The sequence below is a fragment of the Magallana gigas genome, chromosome 9 (genome assembly GCF_963853765.1).
Source record: "Magallana gigas chromosome 9, xbMagGiga1.1, whole genome shotgun sequence".
Classification (NCBI taxonomy): domain Eukaryota; kingdom Metazoa; phylum Mollusca; class Bivalvia; order Ostreida; family Ostreidae; genus Magallana; species Magallana gigas.
The window spans coordinates 26,549,137-26,560,722 of record NC_088861.1 but is presented as its reverse complement, the minus strand read 5'-3'; the positions used below and the strand labels follow the sequence as shown (position 1 = coordinate 26,560,722).

Genomic DNA, 11,586 nt, shown 5'->3' with positions numbered 1-11,586 from the left:
ATAATGTGCACAGTGCCCAGTGTACAATTTTGATTTTGTTGTTTTTATCTTTTCTTAATAATCATATTACTTATTCATTTATTCGCCATAATGGAGTGTGAAGGTTTGTAGTTTGTTACTTATTCATTAACAAACTACAAACCTTCACACTCCATTATGTCGATTCGGGTATTATCTCTTCTGGGTCTGGTTAACTATACAATCGTCACGTGATTTCTTTATCTGTATGTCATTGGGTCGCCCCTTCCTTTGTCTTTTGAACACATTCTCATTTAAAATATCGACAATGGTTTAAAGGTATTTTACAAGACGTCAAGATTTGGAGTAACGTAAAAAGGTTAATACATTTATGTGATTATATAGATAAATGTGAGGCCGGAGTGGGATGTCAACCCCAAGCGGATACAGAAAATTTTCCAAGGTTGGAGTTAAGGGGATATTTTCTAACATGAATTCGTAATTGTCTTCAGCCACGGTCTCGATTCAATGTTTGTGGGAGAAGATATGTAGGCTTGCAGGATTTTTATGGGCGGTCTCTTAGACACCCCAAGTGTAATCATGAGGTTAATGGGGCGAAATTTTATAAGTGTTTGATATATTAAAGAGTAAAATGAAACCCCAATATAAGTGATCCCGTTGTATATTACAGCTGAATAATTTTGCATTATTTTGAAGAAAAAATACCTAGAGAAAAAATTGCAATAAATTACGACTTTCTGGTAAACAATCTTGCTAACACAAAATGTTGCAAAGTTTGATACTTTATCTATTAGTAAATTATAACAGCAAGGGAAATTTACAATTTTTATTTAACTATTTAATATTATGGATTGCACACTATTAAACAGTGATTCGATGTTCTATCGACATTATTGAAATAGCAACGTGTCTGAAATCTGGAACTACGACAAAAACTATCTCTTATCTTTGATTGTTTAAAGTACAAACCATCTATGTATTTATTACGAGGCTTTACATAATTTTGAAGAAATGTTTTAGAAATTCCGTTTTAAGCTTTTTTTTTTTTTTTAAAGAAGAGGAGTCGAGATGTTATACAGGATTTTAATATACAGTAGTTCTCTTTAGAAAAAAAGCTATAGTTCTCAAAAACAAAAAGACTGGGTACTAGTTTTAATATTTCGATACTACATGTATTTCGTTTCCAGCATAAAAAAAACAATTTTTGCATAAAATATCTAAAACGAAAGTAGACTTGTTTAATACCGTCATCACTAGTTATGTAAATTCATGGCCTGTGATCCTAACAATACAGTTGTTATTCCATGTAGATATTGCACATCAATGAACATGAAATTCCAATAGCAGTCATTCATAAAAATCCCCGAGAATAAACATTCAGCATTTTAAATCATTATACTGATAAATACATATACAGACACTGCCGAAACATTTTCCTATATTCTCCAATAGAAGACAATGTTGGTCGATGTTAATTCACATTCAGTGTCTGTTCCTCCTTTCTCTCTCTTCCCTTTTATTTTTTACCAATTTCAAGGAGAGGTTGCAACCCTTGTAAACCCAACCTCTCCTTCTGGATCTGCCAATGCATCTCTTCCCCTATTTTACGTCCGCCATCAAACCAAGGAGTAGAGAGAAAATCCTCAAATTTTCTAATAAACTTTAATTATATTGCAAAAAGTTATTAACCCCTTTTTACTTAAGAGGTATTATTGCAGCTAAACGTCAGATATAAAAAACCGGATAGGGCTACATTATGGCATCTACTTCATAGGGTGTACACGTGTTTAAAAAAACATTCAATTAAAATATATATAAATGATGAAACTGTTTAATTAAACTCATGATTTGATTTCAAAATTAATTATCTTTTCAGTCGTTTTTACATTTTATCTTACTTTATCTTCCATTTTCATTATAAAGATGCATTTCTAAAAATTGCATGGTTTACATGTATCAAGAATAGGCGTCCATGGCCACGAACTTATCACCTGTCAATCAAAGACATGTACTTTTGTATGAGTTATAATAAACCCTCATCAAAGGTTGATTTTACAATTCACAGCCGTTCCATTGGGTAATGCTTAACACAAAAATTGGTTTACTCTTTGCAATGATGTACATTTAAAAAAAAAAAGTTGTTCAATTTTATTATGATGTAAAACTAATGTTAGGTGTGAAGTGAATCGTAATAGAGGATGCTCCACACTTAAATGTTCCCATTTTCTCTTTATTTCCTCCTTAAGGAGATTGTATAATGCATAATACAAATAGATTCTCAAGAAGATGGGGTCCTTACCCCCACCCCCACCCCCACTGAAATTGAGATTACAGTGCAGACACAAAAGTGTACAGTTTTGGATAGCGCTGTTTGTTAAGCTAGTAAACAATTTGAACAGCAAGGTACATGAACATGAAGCTCTCCTTACAGTTGAAGATACTGTCAGTGTAATTTTTCTCAAATGAATTAAATAATAGATGAAAAAAGCTTAAATTCTGGACCAATTCAATATGTTATGGTAATAAACTAGCAGAAGAATAGACGTTGTATGTATTCTTTTTGCAATTTGATTTTCAAGTGAACATCTTGACCAAGATAACACTTCAAGATTTTGTTTTGTTTGCTATAATTTTTTGCTGGTGGTAACACTTAATTAAATTTTACACTCAATTTTTACATACAAATAAAACAACTTTGTAAGTGCTGCCTTAATGGCAAAAGCGCCCTTCCTCTACGTACAAGTGTGAATCGCAGGTGCTTGAGAAAAGGACAGACCTCCCATCTACATCCCCCAATCCTAACCCCCCCCCCCCTACTAGATCAGCTAATGAATACTGAATACTGTACCATCTTCCCACCTATATAATGAACACTTGCAGCGCCAAAAACACATGTATTATTGCAAGCTGATTTACCCTGATTGAAGACAGGACCGACATCATGTCCCCTCATCCCCCATCCCAGGGTATCTTGACTTTGGTCATATTTTCTTTAAAATATCCTTTTAAGACATATCTATAATCTGTAATCTGTATCTGAAATTTTTATAAATTTTATATACATATAACTCGCATTTTACTTTACTACATGTATACTAGTCAGAGCACTATCTACTTAAGAATTAGAAATGTTTCCAATGTCAAAAGCCTTTCTTATATTATAAGAAACCACATTTACAACGTACCGATAGTATACATTTATTATCACATAACCACTTTATTTTCATAACAAGTTTGTAAGTGCTGCCTTAACGACAAAAGCGCCCTTCCTCTACGTACAAGTGTGAAGGTGCTTGAGGAAAGGACAGACCACCCCTCTCCACCCGCCAATCCAAAGTATCTAGACCCCCGGGGGCCTTAAAACAAACATTAAAACAATCATATCCCAGAGGGGATATATATTTTTGGAAAATGTTTGTTTTAAGTAATTTTGTGCAATTAATGTATACATTCGATTATAGATATGTCTTTAAGGATATTTTAAAGAAAAATGACCAACGTCAAGATATCCTGGGGTGGGGGATGAGGGGACGTGTTGTCGGTCCTGTCTTCAACCACCCGTAGAGTAAATCAGCTTGCTATAATGCATGTGTTCTTGGCGCTGCAAGTGTTCATTATAGAGGTGGGAAGATGGTACAGTATTCAGTATTCATTAGCTGATATAATGTGGGGGGGGGGGGGTGTCAACCCCCTTTATTAATATGAAATCTATAATATTAATAAATTCTGAAAAATAGATCCTAAGGCATTTGATAATGTAAACATTTCTTTCCAGAGGTAAATGCACGTGAAGTTCTACATATCGAAAGTTGTATCAATTATATATACAAATAACTCGCATTTTATTTTACTACATGTATACTAGTCAGAGCACTATCTACTTAAGAATTAGAAATGTTTCCAATGTCAAAAGCCTTTCTTATATTATAAGAAACCACATTTACAACGTGCCGATAGTATACATTTATTATCACATAACAACTTTATTTTCATGTAAAATATATAGATAGTAAGTAATTATAATAACATGAAACATACACAGTCTCTGAATTGTTGCAGTCACCACAGTTTGATGAAACACAACGTGAACAACAGTTTGGTGATATATGTATTTGATATAACTATAGATAATTTGTTGATGTTTTATAACATTTCAACACAATCGGTTTATTTACATTGATGTTCACTTTGTAGACATGTACCATCATCATCACATTTTGTTTATGCATAATATTGGATTTTCTTCACTTTACCTGTTAACAATTCAGTCACAAAGAGGTTGTCTCTGGTGCCCACACATAAACCAAATGGATTCTGTAAATGACAGTTGTCAATTAAGCGGAGGAACTGTCCGTCCTGATCCAGGATGTGGATACTTTGGTTGTTACCGTCTGTTGTTAGAATCCGACCGTGGCTGTCTGTAGTGATGCCGACTGGACTAAATGGTTTCTTGGTAGTAGAGAAAGAACTGGTGTAGTTAAATCGAAGTTTCGATCGACCACCACTACTGCACCAGCTGTATAGTCAGCAACACAGATATCTAGGTTCCTGTTCTCTGTGATGTATTTTGGGTAATTACCAGATGAATAGAGAGGCTGTCCTTTATATTTGCATTGAATACTTTGTTTTTCTGTGGAGCCAGAATAACGCACGACTTTCGCTTGTTTCATATCATCAGTGATCACGGCAACTAGGAGGTCACCAGAGGAAGTAAAACAGACATAGAGAGGTCTCCATTTTTTTTACTCTGATTACTGTCAGTATCTGTGTATTATTCTTCTTCACTATGTTCACAGTTCTATCATTGGGATCAGTATAAACCAGTTCACCACTCTGTGTCACTGCTAAGCCCATTGGTATGTTCCCGGACTTGGTTTGGATTGACTTAACTACTTTACAGTGGAGACTGTAGAGTATCATTATGGTGGCCGACCACACGTCCACAATTCATCATCATTCATAAGGGACACGCTGTATAATTCATTAGATTCTCTATACTCTGTGTTTATATCGATCTGTGATGATCCGTGGTAGACCAATGAGTGGTCTGTCCAGGGGAGAGGACTCAGCACCGGGAGAATCCATTGTGTAGCCATGTTCTTCTGTTTTGATAGATAACGCTGACAAATAACCAATCTGCTGATAAATCTGTTCTTTATTAATCTTCTGAGGAGTGAATCTTGGTAAGGAAACTATGAGTTTTGGAGGCAATCTTCTGAATTCAGCATTCCTGGATTTATAAGCAGAGACAATGTTGACATCACTGGAGTTGAGTAATTTCTTCACATCAGCAATGCACATTGTAATTTCAGAAATACTGTGCTTGATTTCATTTTCCTGCTTTTTAAATGCAACCAGGTGTTTGGACTCTATTTCATCCACGTCAAATTGTAGTTTTTGGATGCCAATATCTATTTCTCTCTTCAACTCCTCTCCATGTTTGTCTAGAGCTATTGTTAATTTCTTAGAGTTTTTATTTAGCTCAGCTTTCTGAACTGGGATGTTCGATGCAATCTCTTGGTATTTAGGAAAAATGGAATTTTCTAATTTTTGTAAATCTTTTTTTAAGGGTTCTCTCTTGGCATCTAGTATTTTAACTATGCCCACTTGCTTGTGGCCTAAATGATCACCAGAGGAGACACACTCCACACAAATAGAAATGTTACATTGTTCACAATGAAGGTCACATAATTGCGTGGAATGTTTTGAACATTTTGGACTAAGTCCCCTCTTTTTGAATGACACTACTTTGTGTTCTTTGGATTCATCAGAAAGGTGTTGTACAACACACGCTACACACATATGTATATGACAAATGTTAGAGTAAATAGGGGGACCCGGGGTCTCAAAGAGATGACACCTTAACACATCCTGGGCCCAAGTACGGGGGTCCATGGTCAGACACCTTGATGAGATTTTTAGATGATTTCTGAAAGAATAAAATAACAGTTACATGCATGTATTGTTAGCAAACATGTTTTAACTAAATCTGCGTCATTTCTGTATGTGTAGTCAAAAGTGTAGTCACAGGGATAGGAGATAGGCCCAAGGGCCCCCTTCTCCAACTTTTTAAGGATTGCTTGGTCGGTCCATCCCGCCCCTCTCCCCACCACCACCAACACACACCAATGGCACAGATCTACACTATGAGTTCGGTAACTGATGGTAAAACATTAAAATAATGTGCACGGTATCTAGTGTACATTTCTGATTACGTACTTCATAATATTTTCTTTATAATCATTTGGAGAGAGTTAACATATTAGGTTTTTCTGTTGCCCAATCCATTTGATTGCTTGATGAAATATATTTAAGATAAATTATAATCATTTTACTTATTAATAACCAAACTACAAACCTTCACACTCCAACATGGCGATTTTCTTCCGGGTCTGGTTACTTGTACAATCATCACGTGATTCCTTTATTTGTAGGTCAATGGGTCGCTTCCTTCCCGCAATTTAAAAAAAGTAATGTTTATGTAAAACAATTAACAAAATTGAGATCATTAATAACCATAAACATAAATATGGATTCCAATTCAAATCATTATTCAATTTCAAATATAAGTATATACGTACATGAAAACATTATTACGCACCCAATGATACATATGAGAAAACTTATATTATAACACATATTTTTTCGTATTCGAAAACATAATTACACACACGGCGATAATTTTAAAAAGTGTTACACTTATCGGTTTATGTAAAGAAAGCTGAACCCTTGACTTACCCGGTGGACATATCATCTACATAATTATACTGTTCATCAGTACGTTCCTTGGTAAGGCGCTAATACACATTGACAGTCCCTATGTGTATTGGTGCACAATTGTTTTGGAAAGACTCACAAAATGGATAATAACAAATGTCAAAGAAGCATTGTCGGAACTGCACAGTGTGCCGTAGAATATTCTTTGAATGAGTATTTAATGATTAAAATTGATTTTAAATTTTTTAAAGTCTACAATACATTTTACATTTGTATGTTTTATATGCAATAAATTGCAAAAAAATAGTTATATAATTTGGTATCTTTTCTTTTTTTCAGGTAGAACCTAACAACAATATCTTTCAATTTAATATCAAAATTTAAGCACTTGCTTGCCGCTTTCAAATTTGTTCTTCATTACCACATTAAAAAATAAGGTGTTTAGAATTTTCAATTTCGTTACAATGTTTGCATTTAGCAGTGATATTTTTTATTCCATTTGCTCATTAAAAGACTATTTCATAGCAGATTGTTCAGTAGTTTGTAATTAAACTCCGCTAAAACTTTGTCTTATGTATTTTTGATTATTTAATGCATATTGATTTCCATAGATTTTTGCTTTCTAACTTAAATTCTTTCTCTAATTTAATTTGTGTACATGGTGCTTGAAATTTACGTTTGATCAATTTTGAATAAAAAGTCTTGGTGTTGTGTTGATTGGTGGTAATATTAGTACTTGTTTTGTTTGTACATGTGGAATTTTTTGGAAAAATTATATTTGAGTTCAAATTCGTTAAATATTTGTTTTATTATGTTGTATTCACATAGCCAGTTTGTTCTTTTTCAATGTATCTAAATATATCAGACGAACTTTTTATAGTTCCACTATCTTAAAAAAAATCCGTACGTACAGAATTCCCCTTTTAATCCAATTTTCAAAGCAGATTGTCTTACCTTTAAAAATGAAAATAGGTTGTAATAGAAAGAATTCGGTAGAAATAGCAGTTATGTTGTTTTTGCTTTTATCCCTGCATAAAATGTAACATACAAAAGTTTGCTTGTAGAACACAGGAAAGTTATTATTTATGCCATATTCATTAGCAATCGTCTCATTTGTATTCATCATATATTCGATATCAATTTTTGCAGACTTATAGAAACTGTTAAAAAATGCTTAATATTGTGTTCTGTGCAGAGTAAACATATAATCCACATAGCCTTTAGGGCCGTAAATTTAGATTCTATATTGACATAGCCTATTCCTCCCTCATGTACTTTACGTATGATCGCATTTCTTTTGATTCTATCCGTTTTATTTAACATGAAATTAAATATAAGCCTGTTAATATCTTTATGTAATCATTGTTGGATATCTTCAAAATGCTATATAGCTACATATATAAGTTTAGAGATTGCTAATGTGTTTATAATTGTGCATCTTCCAAATACAGGTAATGTTAGTTTTCTATCTTTCCAAGATTCAATAAACGTTTCCATTTCATGCAAAAATGTCATCCAGGTTTTATTGTAACACTCGATTTTATCGTGACCAATGTGTAAACCTAAGCATTTAACTGATTGGTTCGTTACATGTATTCCTTCGACATTGTTGTATTGGATTTTAAGAGAGCCCAGAAGAACGCATTCTGTTTTAGATAAATTTATTTTCGACCCCGCGAGTTTACAAAAGATATCAATGGTCTTCATGGTTTGTTTTTAAGAGAATCTATATTAGTTTTTAACAGTATATCCGTTTATTAACTCATTGTTTTGTTTTTATTTTATCGGATAAGATTTCAGCGACTTAAAGATATACTAATGCTGCAATAAAATAAAATATTTTTCAATAAAATTTTAATCCAGTAAAAAAACTGATTCCGAAATTAAACGTCTCTAACCTTTTGAATAAAAAGTTCTATTGAACAGAATCGAAAGCTTTTTCAAAATCCAAAAAAGGAATAGCCCTTTTTGATTATTGTTTCGCAATATCAACGCAATGATTTTATAATCCGTGTTTGTCAAGCTGATAGGTCTGTAATCTTTTAATATATATTTTTCACATTGTTTGTGGATAAGACATATAACCGCTAAGCGTTGAGAGATCGACATTACATTTCTTTCAACATATTAAACATAGGGAAGATAGTTGATCCCTAAAACATAGATAAAATTCTACTGGCTGTAATCCGTCAAGTCCGAAAGCTTTATTGTTTTCATACTTAAAACTGTATCTTTCATTCATCTAAGGTTGAAAATTTATCACAATTGTCTAAAGCTGTAGTAGAAAGAGTTTTAATAATACTAGATACAGATAATTTACAATATCTATGTCGCTTAGATTTTTTGTATCGTATAGATTCTCATAGAAATAACACATTTCACCTATAATCTCATTGTGTGTTGTTAAGTCTTCATGTTTTTCATTCTGTAGTTCGTAAATAACGTTTTGTTTATGATTTTTTTCTAGACCTAAAGATATTCTATGTTCTTTTCACATTAATTAATCCATTTCGCGCGTGATCTTTTTGGAGCACTCTTTGATTTTCTATCATAGAGGTCGTTTAGCTGAGTCTTTCAGGGTTTTTTTTCTAATTATATCAACTTCATGGTAAGGTAAAAAATATATTCTCTGTATTCAATTTTTTTCTATATATAATAATGTCTTCTTAAATTACCATTTTTGTATCAATGCTTTATGCGTATTGAAAATATTTTTTTATGATTTCAGAAATTTGCTCTTCGTATTCTTTATTTTCTAGAAGAGAACATGTTCAAAAGATCAAGGATTAAACTACTTGAAAACTAAAATTAAATCTATTAGAGATGTTGCCAAAAATTTTTTTGCCTTAATGTTGTACAATTTTTAGAAGGAAGACTATATAACGTTAATATTTTTAACTTCTAACAAAGTATACGAAATCTTTTATTAAGAGGTTCGTATGCAAAGTACTCGATGTAAAATGTCAATGTGACATCTGTGTCAATTCTCGAATCAATGTCAAGAAGTTGTTAATAAATCTTACATCTTGATATTTATATATTCTGAAATATTGATTCTAAGGCACTTGATCATGTAAGAATAGAAGGATTGGTAACTAGTTTAATGATTGAAATACTTAATTTTTTTAACCACAAAATACATTTTTGCCTAAAATATCTAAAAAGTAAGCTGACTCCTTGAACACTGAATCACTTGTTTTGGGCGATGGCAAGCTCCTATAGTTACTTCCATGCATTGTAGTGTTATGTTGCAAATTGTTGTGATGTTGTGAATATTGTATTTACTGTCAATTCAAAATTTATTTGCAACATGGCTGTTCTGTGCTCTCAATTTTCGTGGATTCAATGAAAATCACAGTATCTAGGGTTAATAGATTTATGGTTAGTGATCTCATTAATACAATTGTTATTATTAGATATTGCACATCAACGAAAATAAAATTTCGAGGATCAATTACAACCAATCTTAAAGTTTTCCGAAAATTTGCACTTGCCGTTTCAAATCGGTTTGCTCCAAAGTACAAACACAGCCGAAAAATCCTCATACAGTATTCAGTTTATTTTGGCTGACGATAAATGACACCCTTTTTATTCACCTCCTTCCTCTCTCTCTTTCCTTCTCTCTTTAGCTAAATTGAGCTTAAACCTTAAGTGAGCTTTTTCTGATAATTTTTTGGGTGAAGGGGATTCATGATAGTTTAATTGAAGGTCAACACCGTTTTTTGAAAGAGAGATAATTAAGAATTATTGAAAATTTGTTGGTACAATGTATATTTCAAAAATCTTCTTCTCAATAACGAATCGGTCAGAAAACCATAAACTTGTGTTAAAGCATCCTTAGATAGGGTACATACAAATGTGTTTAAATCATGACCCCATCAGGGGAGGGGGGTGGGTGGGGGGTCGTAGTGCCTCAATGGGGAGTCGAATTTTTTCATTGGAATAGATCAAAATCTATTTAAAAATCCTTTTCTCTAAAACTGATCAGCCAGAAAAATTGTATTTTGTATTGAACCATCCTCTGGAAGAGTAGATACAAGTTTTTAACGCGGGTTATTTATTTTTTTCTGCAATGTTGCTTCCTTCATATACGGCATGAATCACCAAACAAAATATTTTATTGTTTAAAAAAACCCATTCCCTTTTAGGTACAGTTCTGGAATAAGGGGGTTTACAGAGCCATCTGCAGACTGAGTTTTAAGACTGGTAAAGAAATACTTTTTGGTATATCCCTAATTCAGACTAAAATACTCCGCCAAAGACCTTTACAACATTTTTATTATTGTACCTCAATAACATTATAGTCTTTGGGAAGAAGTCCCATGTATTTATGATACTGTAAAAAGTAAGATGCAAAAATAGAGGGTTACTTGTGTGCTATCAGTCATATGAATTTGGTTCATTTCACTTTCATTGTTAACTGGCAATACGTTTTTTAATAGTTTATTGGATTAGAAATTGTTCAGTATCCCATCAATATACACTAAAAACCTAAAAGTGACTGGTACTCGTAAAAAAAAAATCTAATTAAGGCGAATTTGAACTTTTGATCTGTAATTTATAATTACAATAATATAACTAATGAGCTATGGTAAATTTAATCAAATTAACCGTCATCAACAAATTCATCATTCGCACATTAAGGAATTTGATGATGTATAATGAAGGAATATAGAACATTTCGAATCATTTTCAATTAGTTAAATATGCATTTCTAGATAACAAAGAAAGGTAAATAAATCAAATTCACATTATGTACCTTAAACTTATTAAGGGTGTTATCTTCCCTTGATGAGAAGTAAAATAAATAAAGTTTTGTCAAAAAATCTGCGGTAAATGATTTATTTCATATTTTAATAAAAAAAAATGTTTTTTCCTATGTTTACCAAG

General features: G+C 32.5%; 1 protein-coding gene across 1 annotated transcript in view; it reads right to left on the bottom strand.

Moving 5' to 3' along the window:
• The window catches only part of LOC105349017 (E3 ubiquitin-protein ligase TRIM71), a 98,267-nt gene extending 91,913 nt beyond the window's left edge, over positions 1 to 6,354 (bottom strand). The window contains exon 1 of the mRNA XM_066070930.1: positions 6,338 to 6,354. The gene's annotated coding sequence lies outside the window, so the exon portion shown is untranslated. The remainder of the gene's footprint in view (positions 1 to 6,337) is intronic.
• Positions 6,355 to 11,586: the final 5,232 nt, after the last annotated feature.